This window comes from Hibiscus syriacus, unplaced genomic scaffold (assembly GCF_006381635.1).
Source record: "Hibiscus syriacus cultivar Baekdansim isolate YM2019G1 unplaced genomic scaffold, ASM638163v2 tig00110467_pilon, whole genome shotgun sequence".
In the NCBI taxonomy this organism is placed as follows: Eukaryota; Viridiplantae; Streptophyta; class Magnoliopsida; order Malvales; family Malvaceae; genus Hibiscus; species Hibiscus syriacus.
Window position 1 is genome coordinate 1,508,434 of NW_024062749.1, and position 13,330 is coordinate 1,521,763.

At 38.8% G+C, this 13,330-nt stretch overlaps 1 pseudogene; it reads right to left on the minus strand.

The window, feature by feature from the left end:
* Window positions 1-12,003: 12,003 nt before the first annotated feature.
* Window positions 12,004-12,768, minus strand: LOC120127337 (annotated as a pseudogene).
* Window positions 12,769-13,330: the final 562 nt, after the last annotated feature.

A 13,330-nucleotide genomic window follows, 5' to 3' on the forward strand; every position in this document is an offset into this window, starting at 1 on the left:
CTTCTCAGTTTGGTCACGTTGCCCCAGCACACACCCCATTGAATTTTCATAAACCGACAAATAAAGAATCAAGGGTTTGCCTGAGATGGGTGGCGCTAAGATTGGAGTGCTCGACAAATATCTTTTCACTGCTTCAAAAGCTCTTTGACAGTCCTCCGTCCATTCTCCTGAGTTATTCTTGCGAAGAAGGCGGAATATGGGATCACACTTTTCTGTCAATTGTGAAATAAACCGAGCTATATAATTTAATCTCCCAAAAAATCCTCTGACTTCTTTTTGTGTTCGTGGGGCTGGCAAGTCTTGAATAGCCTTTACTTTATCTGGGTATATTTCAATTCCTTTTCGGCTCACTACAAATCCCAACAGCTTCCCAGATGTCACCCCAAAAGTACATTTATTTGGGTTGAGTTTTAGCTGGCATCTTTTTAGTCTTTTAAAGAGTTTTCTCAAATTCCCAATATGTTCTTCCTCTGTCTTAGCTTTGACAATCATATCATCGACATAAACTTCTATCTCTTTATGCATCATGTCGTGAAATAACATCACCATGGCCCTTTGATATGTTGCCCTGGCGTTCTTCAGTCCAAACGGCATTACTTTATAACAAAACGTTCCCCACATGGTAACGAACGTTGTTTTTTCCATATCTTCAGGGTTCATCTTAATTTGATTGTAGCCAGAGAAACCATCCATAAAAGAGAACAAAGAATTTCCAGCAATATTATCCACTAGAGTGTCTATATGTGGCAAAGGAAAATTATCTTTTGGACTAGCTCGATTGAGATCCCTGTAGTCAACACACATTCGAACTTTCCCATCCTTCTTCGGTACTGGGACAATATTAGCTACCCATTCAGGATATTTGGCCACTTTAAGAAACCCGGCATCAAATTGTTTTTTCACTTCCTCTTTAATCTTGAGCAGCATCTCAGGTCTCATTCTTCTCAGTTTTTGCTGTACCGGTTTACATTCAGGCTTTATTGGCAGTTTGTGAACAACCAATTCTGTATCCAAACCCGACATATCTTCGTATGACCAAGCAAACACATCTTTGTATTCTTGAAGCAATTCTATCAAATCATGTCGACCTCCAACTGACAGAGTGATACCAATATTTATTTCTCTCTTATCCTCATCCGTCCCCAAATTCAAACTTTCAGTAGACTCTTTATGAGGTAGAATCTGCTTATCTTCATTCTCCACCATTTTCAGCAATTCAGAAGGTAGTTCACATCCTTCATCATCATCACAATCCTCGATCTCCCCTTGACATATAGGCTTTTCGAAATCAATCTCCGGGTCAGAGTCATTAGCATTCATATTATTGATATCTGAGCTCCTGAAAAAATAATGAAAGAGAAGATATATATACATATATACATATGGGAGGATCTTTTCCCATATAAATAAATAGAAATAAATAAATAAATACATACATATATACAACAAAGAATGAATGAATGAAATGAATGGGAAAATGTTTGCCATTTGGAACTAACAGAATGCATCTTTTATTGAAAGCAAGAAAAAACAAACAGCTTAACCCTTTACATAAAATCACCTATTGCCCCAGGGTATGAACAACAGGGAGAAAGTTCCAGTGCATTACTCTGTAACATATTTGTAAACTACAGGCAATTCTTCCTCGGTCCAATTGTTCAACACGAAGCCCGGTGGTGCAGGATAAATGCCCATAGCTCTCATTTCCTCGGATTCATCATCAGTTATAACATTAATGCCTAAATCTCCCAAGGCATTCTCAACTATCACCTCGGTGTTCCTTGAATTCCCTTGAAACATATGCCCTCCAGACATGAAAATGCTACTCAACGGCGGGAAGGTCATGGGTTCCCAGCTAAGGTCTTCACCAGCCAATCTGGCCTTTCTGATTTCTTGGCCCTTCTTAATTCCCCTCATCTTATCCCTCGAAGTTGGCTGATATCCCAAACCAAATCGATCTTTTTTAGTAATAGGGCATATGGGATTTACCGGTCCTTGCAACTGTCGACCTAAACCCTTTCCAATTTTTGCTCCTCTTCCAAGAGTCAATTTAAGCCCCATCTTGGTACAGTTTGACAATCGAGGTTTTGGTATCTTCTTGCCTTTGGCCACAAACGTAGCATTGACAAACTCCAACGATCTGAAAGAACACTCGATGGCTTGCTCATCAACTTCAATATACGGAGCAGTAGTAGAAACAAAAGCAATAATGTCCTCTTCAGCGTGAATACATACCAACCTTCCATCAATTACAAATTTCAGTCTCTGGTGTAATGTGGACGGAACTGCACCGGCCTGATGAATCCAAGGCCTTCCCAACAAACAATTGTACGTAGGCATAATGTCCATTACGAGAAATTCTACTTCATAAGTTGCTGGACCAATATTCAGAGGAACATCAATCTTGCCCAACACTTCTCTTTTAGTCCCATCGAAAGCTCGAACCACACTTTGACAGGTTCTCATAAGTGTACTATCTAATGGAAGCTTCTTCAGAGTCACTAAGGGCATCACATTTAAAGCTGAACCATTATCAACCAAGACCCTGGACAACACATACCCTTTACATTTAACTGTAATGTGCAAAGCCTTCTGACTACCAATCATCCCAGAAGGGATCTCATCCTCAAAAAAAGATAAAAAATTATCAGCTTGTATATTGGAAACTAACCGATCCAACTTTTCAATGGGCAACTCTTTCGGAACAAAAGTCTGGTTCAAAACCTTTAACAGAGCATTCCTATGGGCCTCTGAACTCAAAAGTAATGATAAAACAGAAATACGGGCATGCAACTTGTGTAACTGTTCCACAACACTGTATTCACTGTGTTTCAGAAACTTCAAAAATTCTACCGCTTCACTCTCGGTTACTGGTTCATTGATAACAGGCTTATCCTCTTCTATCTGCACATCCACTTTTTTCCCTTTATCAACTGCAACCTTCTTCTCAGACTCTTTAAGTGGATTAAGAGAATAACACCTACCGCTTCTAGTAAAGCGTCCCACCTCATCTACTTCCTCATTCTCTTTTGTTACATCTCCCATCTGGCAATCATATCTCCAAGGCACTTGTTTATTATCCCGATATGGGAATGGAGATGGAGGTGTAATAACCACTTTTGGGACTACCTTCTCAGCAACTCGATTTTTGGGAGTAATAATCAGGGACAACTGGCATTGTATACCCCTTTAGACGATCCTTCTGAAGCGCAAACTTCCGCTTCCTCTTCTTCAACAATCTCTCTAAAGAACTCAATTTCTTTACTGTCCATCATGTCTTGTACCAAAGATAGGAAGTCAGGACATTGCTGAATACTGTGTCCTTCACTGTTATGATACTGACACACCTCTCCACTGTTAAACTGTTCACCCATCAAACTGGGCTTCAACAATCCTACCTTGACCATCTGGCACCACACCCAACTCATGGGTGATACCACCTCACCAACATTCCTTACAATTCTCTTTCTTCTCTTCAGTAATCGCATTAACTCCTGCCCCTGCATGGCTTGGCAACGGATTCTGAGCTATATTTGGCTGCTCACTATCACCAAAGTTGATGACATTCCTCGTTCTCAAAGCTTGGACAACCTTCTTAAAAGCAGTACAATTCTCAATGGAATGCCCAGGGTTCCCTGCATGGTACTCACACTGAGCACTAGCATCATACCATTTTAGAAAAGGAGGTTGCATTGGTGTCACGTGATACGGCGAAACCACATGCCGATCATACAAAATCTGAAATAATTCCTTATAAGTCATCGGGATAGGGTCAAATTGAGGCCTCTCTCTCATCTGGTCCCTTGCCCCTTGTCTATTGTCATTTTGTGTCGATGACCCTGCTCCTTGAGGACGGGAAACAGTGATGTTATTAGAATCGTAATACCTCACATTACTGACTTCGTTTTCTTTTTTACTCGTTGGTGGCCTCTTACTAGACTCTCCTCCCTCGAGCTTCCCACTCTTAACAGCCATTTCAATCATTTCTCCCGCCGTAACTACATCAGTAAAACTTCGATAAGGATTACCAATAAGATGCGAGAAAAAAGGAGCCTTTAAGGTGTTGACAAAAAGCATATTTGTTTCTTCCTCTTCCAATGGCGGGTGGACTTGCACTGCTACATCTCTCCATCTTTGAGCATATTGTTTAAAACTCTCGTTAGACTTCTTTTCCATTCCTTGCAACATCATCCTGTTGGGCCTAACATCCTTTACATGTTTGTATTGCTCAAGAAATGACTTATCTATGTCTTTCCACGATTTAATATTAGCTCTACTCAGCTGGTTATACCATCGGATTGCCGAGCCAGTTAAGCTTTCCTGAAAGCAGTGTATCAACAATTGATCGTCCCCTATGTATCCGGTCATCTTCCTACAAAACATTGTGATATGTGCAGAGGGGCACCTGGTACCATCAAACTTTTCAAAGTCAGGAACTTTAAACTTTGGAGGCAAGACCAGATCAGGAACTAGACTTAACTCCTTTGCGTCAAATCCATAGACACTGGTATCTTCCTTCATGGCTCTGACCTCTCTTTCTAACTGCTTCCATTTCTCTTCCAACAGATTATTTTGGTCCTTCTTGGCATCTTCATCAAGGTCTGGAACTTGATGATATTGATGTTCTTCCTGATACGAACTAGATCCAGGCTGTACGTTAACAGAAGCACCGACTGGATTAATGTGCACCTTCCCGACATGAACAGGGTCACTTGAACATTCTGAGATTGTTCTGGGGTTTACCCTGGATGATGAAGTGGGTCTTCAGTTACACCTTCTGGCATAGGGCTTTTCCCCAGTTCTGGATTTCTTCCTTCCAACATACTCGCAAACTTGGCAAACATCTCTTTTTGGGCATTCATCATATCTTCTTGCATTTTCTTGATATTATCTTGTAACTCCGACTGAGCCTTCTCAATTTGGGCAAGTTTGTCTTCCATAACTTTCTTCCTGGTTCTGTAGATATACTTGGGATTTTCCAGTATTACTCTGTCACAGAGTCATTTTGTTATCGCTGATATTTATTAATGAATATGAAACATATGATTATGAATGAATAAAATGCGATGCAAAAACTAAATGCATTAAAAATGCATATGCAAAATGCAGGGTGTTGATCCTGGAACGACTCCTTAGAACAACTCTTTATATTAGAACGACGTTCAATTACAAAGTTGAAACATATCACAAATAAATTTTCACCATCTCTCCTATTTCTTGTACGTGTGCTAGTAACTCTACAATCTTCTGGTTTTCTTCAGCCTCAGGATCCAGTTCTTCAGTCACATCAGCAGCTTCCTCAGATAGAATGACCAAATATTGAGCTATCCCTCGTGCGTGTTCTAGGTAACAAGCAATAAAGTCCTCTCTTTGCTTAACTCTCGCCTGAGCTCGCTCCCATCGAAAACGCCATTGTATATCCCCCTCATAGGGAACTATCGATAACTCACTTGCTTGCCTCTGAAACTCTTGAACCATGGCTTCAAGCTCGCTCACTTGTCTCTTCAAACTTTCAACCTCCCCACGGCTTGAGCTACCTTCCCCGCTTCGGTATCGTCGTAATGCAGTCTCTAAACTTGAAATTTTCCCCTTCAACTTCTCATTCTGGGCTTGACTCTCTTGTAACCACTGCTCTAAAGAATCATTTTCCTTCGATAAAATCTTAACTTGGTGCCTGCTTTGCTTGAGCTCTTCTTGACTCTCTCCGGCTACCCTTTTGAGGCTCGCCACCTCTTGCCTCAATTCAACAGACTTACTCGAGCTAGAACCTGTCTGAGCTTTTACCATTCGCTGATAAGTTGACCGAAGATCGTCAAAGTCTAGCCGAAGTTGCTTCTCCATTTTTTCAATTCGATCTGCTCTACTCTTCTGAATGTCAATCTCCAATCCCTTTTGATACACTTCATCTTCCAATTTCTGTAAAGTCATTCTCCATTGTCTCCGTTCTGCTTCGAAATCGCGCTTGGCTAACTCTAATGGAGATGGCACCACTCTCAACTGTTCTTCCACCGGCTGAATATTTTCAGGATTCACTATCGGGATGTTATCGTTTACTCAACCGCTTCTCCACTGCTCGTACTCTTGAGATAACTCGAGATCATAGGTGAACAAATTCACGCGACGAGTTTGCTTCCAGGCCTCAGCAACCCCTTTAACTTTACCCTTATATTGGTCTACTTTGAATGCAAAATCTGACCCTACCAAGTCCCACGTGGCTGGAATGAACTACCTCGATCCATACTGTCTGGAAACTAGTAGCGGAGCATACCCAACAAAACCCCATATACCTGGCAAAGGAACCCAATCTCGCTCTCCACATCGGTAAAGTATATCCGAAGAGGTATTCCACGAAGCTCGCCATAAAATATCTCCATCCCTGATATCTTTGACGATGACCATCCATTTTTCTTCGGTAAAACCCCCAGGCCACTCTTTAGAAAGAAAATCCTTCAAAGGTGAGAAACCGTCTAGAAACACTCGTCCTGGTGCTCTTTCAACATGTTTAAAATGATTCAGAATCCACACTAGCAGCAAAGGCGCACATCCTATAAAGCGTCCTTCTCCCTCGCGCCTACAAGAACTCAAAGACCGAACGTCTCAGCTAGAATAGCTGGAACAGGATCCACGTGCTTGTCTAATCTTTCAAACAGGTCAACAACTGATACGTCTACATATCCTAGCACTTTTGGAAAAATAACAAGCCCATAAATCCCTAAAGCAAACAAGTCAAGCTTCTTTCTTTTATCAGGATGATGAGCAATTACTTCTTTCAGAGCAGCCCAAGAGATGCACTCACTGTCTCCTTTCTTCTTAATGTTTCTGATTACCCAATCTTCACTCATTCCGGTCATCAATAGTAATTTCTTCTTAAATGAAGGAGTGACTGGCAACTTGGTATATATTCTATCTATCTGGGACCTCGGACAACAGACCAAAGCTTGATATTCCTCTATTGTTGGTGTCAGGTCCACCCTACCAAATGTGAAACAGCTATAAGCCGGATTCCAGAACTGCGCCAATGCTCTAAACAGATTTCGATCAATATGAACATCCAGAAGATAAGGAATATCACCGTACAACTGATAACACCTCTCCTTATCGACTACTGTCCATCTTCCCCATATCTCCTTTAGCTCACTTAGATCATTCTGACGCACGTTGATGTGAGTATAACCAAATAACTCCGACACGTATCCAGGCATCACGCTGTCTCCATTGGTCAATTGGGACTGTTCCGACCACCTCAGAACATCTGCATTGTCCTCAACCTCTTTCTGAACCGTTCGTTCCATATTACTGGCCTTCTATATGGACATCGACCCCAAATCAACACCATGTAATGGACAATGCAATGCAAAACAGAAAAGAAACAAGGCAAAAACAACAAAAGATCGGTTAGTAAACATGAAGCAATTAATTCAAGATAAAAAATCCTACCCACATGCTGACTACCCCATCATGCTTTATCAGATCCTACCCAACATGATATCTACCCCCAGGCTTTGTTATCCACAAAAGAATCCTAACCGCATGATATCTAATTCGCATGCTTGTTCAAAAAATAAACCTAACCGCATGATATCTAGTTCGCATGCATTTATTCAAAAAAAAAAATAAACCTAACCACATGATATCTATTCGCATGCTTGTTCGAAAAAAAAATGAATCAAAAAAAACTTTTCCTTGTGTACCCTCCTCACGGATTCTTAAGGTTTGGGTTTGGTTCAACCTAAGTTCAGGCTCTACGTTCACTATATGCCGGGTTAGTTCTAAAGTAATAGTTTCTCGAATTGTCCTTGTCGGTGCCCCCTTGGGCTACCGAACCCTCAATCCTGGCCCATCACAGGCTTTAGGGGATCGAGTTCAATTTCGAGGGAACACACCTCCTTATGTCCATGCGGAGGTGATACCATCACGAGGACCATAAGGCGTGAGCTCCAGGCGATCCACTATCCCATGCGGAGGTGAAAACCACACGAGGGCATAGTCTCTCACTCCTACTTAATTAGGACGGAGCGGGGTTTTAGCTCATGTTATGATAATGCAGTTGTGCAGTGTGTGAGGAAAAGCGAAAAAACAATCAATAAAAACACTCAAAATTTCTAAATTCACACAATTATCTGAAATCATTAGCAAACAAATTAGTACAACTATTTAATTGTTAATCGAAAAAATAAATCAAAATACAAACAAACTTATTAAAACCAAACAATGGATCAAAAATCAAATTAAAACGAATTTGTAATTTTCAATTGCAAAGACAATTAATTAATCGACTATCGGCTTGACTCTCTAAAAAAAGTCCCCAGCGGAGTCGCCAAGCTGTCGAAACGATTTTTTTTCTTAAATGGTGAAAAATGTGAGATTTAAAACCCCATTAATTTTTAATTTACCTCTTTCAATTGATTTTTAATTTAAAAACAAATGTGATTTGAAAAGACCTCTCGTTTCGAAAAATTTTGGATTTCCTTTATGATCGAAAAAATACAGTTCAAAGAGTCGCCACCAATCTTTGATTAGGGTGTGATTGGGCACCCAAAAATGCTTGTTATTTTAAATAAAAATTAATTTTAATTAAAACAACAAATTAAAGTCTGCGTTACCAAAATCCGAGTTCGGGAGTCGGTTACGTGCGGGGAAGGATTAGCACCCCCACAACGCCCTAAATCGGTACCTAGTCGATTAATTAACGTTTTGCAATAAACTTTACAAATTCGAAGTTAATTTGAATTTTTGATCCCATAAAACAAATGTAAAATTAAAAACATTCAAGAACACTCAAACGAATTAAATTAAAATTACCAAGTCATTTTAGAAAGATAAAAGAATGTTCGATTATTTACAAATATCGAGACCAGATCTTAAAGATATAACAACCTTTTCTCGATATATTTAAATAAACGAACATTTCTTTTTCTCTCGTTCCCAATTTTAGGTGACAATCAATTTTTTTGTTTCACTTTCGGGATACACTTTTATTTTAAAATCATTAAAAGCGGACCTCAAATCAGTTATGACTGCCCACTTCAACAATTTTAAATTAAAAGGATATTACCCTTAATCCAATTATGTGATATGTCAGTTATGCATGAGGTTATCATGCATATTATGCAAAATATGTCATGCATTCAAACAAATTTCTAAGTCTATAAAAATATTCACATGCATTTATGGTTATCTATCTTACAAAGAAAATCTTAAATTCTTAAATTCTAAGATTATTAAACCTATCATACTCCTATTAATATGTTACAAGGGCTTTCATGCTAAATAAATTATACGATATAGTATACATACATTAACACGCACATTCATTAAAATAAAATAAAAACATACTGTGAATAACCCAATCTTGAATTTAATACCATAAAGGATGAAAAATAGCTAAACATCAAATTATTAACCAAAATATAAATTGATTAGTACATCACTCAAGTCTGCCATAGGACTAAATTGTCAAACATCAAAACTCACAAGCTAAATGCAAAAATAAACGAAAAATGAAAAATAACATAAGCTGGTGACCAAAACAGAATGCGCGCTAGTAGAACCGAATTACGAAAACGGAAAAGACTAACTCAAAGACTAAAATATAATTAAAAGATACTGGACTTCGCACCTAATTACTCCCTAACGACCTATACACGGATGATAATATAACTCTCAAAACGTCACCGCTCGACCCATTCCAAACGACGTCGTATCACTCCTGGACTCAAAACGCTGCCGTTTTGACTCAGTTCTAAACGACGCTGTTTTGATTACTGGATGTATATGATACTTAGGGCAAAATTTTTACTTGGTTCATTATTCTCTTCATCCTTAAACCGACCCTCGCCGTTCTCTCATCCTTTCTCCCTCAAGGCTTCGCTGAGAAAACCCAAAACCCGATCATCTCCCCCTCGCTCAGGAACTAGACTCGCAAGCCAAACCTAAACCCCCTCCTAAATTCCTAAAATCGACATAGATCTAAGGTCAAAAGAGGTTACCTTGAACGACTGGTGGTGGTTTTGGCCCTAAGCGATGTGAGTGAGTTTCTTCAAACGAATAAAGGTACGGGGTTCGTTTTCTATTTTTCAGCTGTTTCGCTCTCTGGTTCTGAATATTTTTTCTTTGTTTCGTGAATCTCTTGTTTGTTGTGGTTGGTCTTTCTTTCTCTAGTGATTTACTTACTCGTGTTCATACCATACACATATAAAGCACTGAAAAATGAAACAGAAGAAAAAAAAAATAAATACCTTAATGAATGCTATGATTTTCTTTCGAACCACAGGAAAAAAGAAATCTGGAAAATTTCTTTGTATTGATCTTAAAAGATTCTCTTACACTTGTTGCTTTCAGTTTTCTCTCTAATCCCTATACGAGAAATTTCCCTCTGATTTTTTTTCTTTGTTCGTCCCCTTTTTTCTCTTCCCCCCTTGAAGTATTTTTTTTGTTGTGTGTCTACGTGAAGTCCCTCATTTCTGATGGTTTCCAGTAGTTAAACAAAACTGACCTCCCCTGTTCTTTCTTTGCGTGTCCCACGTTTCTGGTAGTTATTTCCCCACTATCTCTTTTTTTCTGGTTTCTAACTTCCCAGACAAATTAAGCATCTACAACAAGCTTATGTGGACTAAGTTAAACTCGAGAGGATACATTCCCTTATGCCCATACGGAGAATAAATTCACACGAAGACATAAGGTATATGAATCCCGAAGGTTACTTGCTAGGCCCATACGGAGAATAAATTCCCACGAAGACGTCGCTTTTGCCCCCACTTAAAAGGGTTCGGAGCTCGGGTATAGAGCTAGAGATGACAATTTTGAAAAATATCTGAAATAATTTAAAAAACGTTAGTACAACTATTTATTTGAAAAAAAACAATCAAAGATAAATAATAAGAATCGAATAAATAAATTAAAATTTAAACTTGTAATTTTTGCTAAAAAAGACAACCAGAAATTAATTTTGGCCTGACTCACTTACCGGTCCCCAGCGGAGACGTCAAGCTGTCGTAACCGTCTTACGGTTCGGCCCCAGAATGAGGCTTCGAATTAGATTAATGATTGGAGTCGCCATCGATCATTTTAAAACGATATTTAGGTAGATCGGACACCATCTTACCTGATATGCGTTTCACCAGAAATGTGTCGGGTTCGGGAGTCGGTTACAGTTAAGGAAGGATTAGCACCCTTCAACTGCCCTTTCGGTACCAATTAAATTGACGGTTGTCTTAATCGCGAAAATTACAATTTAAATCGAAATTTCAAAACCCGATTTGAATTGCTTATCTTTGATCGATTAGAATTACTACTGAAAAAAGTCAAAAAATATTTAATTCAACATACCCAATTTCAACAACATGCATCAAAATTATTATTCAAATTCTTAATTAAGACCAAAAGAGAATAATTATTGAATCATCAAATAATTTCCTTAAAATCTAATTTTGAATAAGGATAATGAATTAGAGTGTCTAGGTGTCAAAACTAAGGCCATTAAAATTAATTAATAAATAATGCGAGTTTAGTAACAGTTATTATCTAAATTTACAAGCAATTAATCATTAACAAAACGTTCCAAAATTCTGATCTAATTACTAATAATTTATTAATTAAACATGGAAATTTATCACGCTAATTACTATCCCATTAAAACAGTCAACACCCTAATTAACCAAATTATAACCAACCACACAATACAATTTTAGGGCAATTAATAGTCACATTTGCAGGCAATCAATCTAAGAAATATAACAGCACCTAATCATGGAGTCAAGACAAAATTAATTTAATTAACATTAGTATATGTTTTAATTAAATCAATTAATGCCAAAGCCAAAACATGGAAATTAAGGCATGTTAAATGTGCAAAGGGAAAGTTGCCACCTGTGACACTGCTTGTGATAAAGATCGAAGATTGAATTGCCCCTTTTGCAAATTCAAATCCAATCACATCTCGAGTTAACACAATCCGAATTTCACCAGCAAAGATATTCTTTCGATGCGACTCCAAATCCGATATCACTTTGACGGCTTTGATCTTGCTTTGCTGATATTTGGCGTACTTTGTTGCAGTAGCACCACCAAGTTACGCCACCCTTCATCGCAACTTCTGTAACTTGGCTCCGCATCATCAACCAAATCCGCCACGTCTCCGTCGTTGGCGTTTCGTTCCTCGGCGACATGAGCCAGGACTTGTTCTAAATTGGTGCGTAGAGAATTGGCTGTGGCTTCGTTCGTCTACGCCAAGTCCCGCCATAGTTGGTTCTCTAAACACATGCTTTTAACCCTTTCTTGAAGAACCCAGTTCAGTTTCCCCATTCTTTGAATCTCCTCTTCTTTCTCCTTCAATTTCTTCACGATGCCGTCTTGGATCACCGTGAGCAACATTCTCGACTGTTTCTTCCTCTTTTCTTCGAGTTCTACCCTCATTTTTTCTATATGTTGGGCAATCAAATAGTCGATTTCCTGATGCTGTTGTTGTTGGATCTGACAGAAAACACCATCATCGACAACAGAAGAAATACCCAAAGATTTATTCTTTCGAGGAACAGTGCACGAATCGAAGCAATTGACAAACGATGCATCTCTTGGCCTTTTCCTTTTAGCCGAGACTGGGATATTCACGCTATACGTAAGGCCACTGTCGACTTTATTGTTTGAAGTTTTGCAAAAGGTTTGATAAACATCAACCTCTTGCATTGTATCGACCAAAGGAACACAAGAAAAGTCTCCGTTGGGGATGAACTGGGGAAAAAAATTCATATTCGGAGCCTCGACTGCCATTTGAGCCTTTGCTTCTACCTTTCTCCTCCCCACTGCTCCCCCCACCAACCTTATTTAAAGCTAATTTCAAACACTCCAAATCCACGCCATTTGCTCCCTGATGCATGTGGTAGTGGAGTAGGTGGGTAGGTGTGTAGTTGAGATAATGGTGGGGTAGTGGAGCCTGAAAAAATTTTTAATAGAATTAATAATAATTAATAATAATAATAATAAATAATTATTATAATAACATATATATATATATATATTTAAGCCTAGTCAAAAACGGGTGTCTACACATATGTAATGGGATAAGGGGGAGGTAGGGTAGTAGGTTACCCCCAACGCTAGGTTGAGAGTAATTTTCGTGGAAGACCTCCAACATTTATGAATTGCCCACCGTGGGACTCGATCTCACGACCACAAGGTTAAAAACCTTACTCTCTACCTACTGAGCTGGCCGGGCAATTCATTTATCTTGATAAATAAAAATATATAAATAACTTATTGAATGCTCTATTTGATTATAATCTTAATTAAAAGTAAATTATTTGGAGAATTGTTTTACTATTGGATGAGTGTA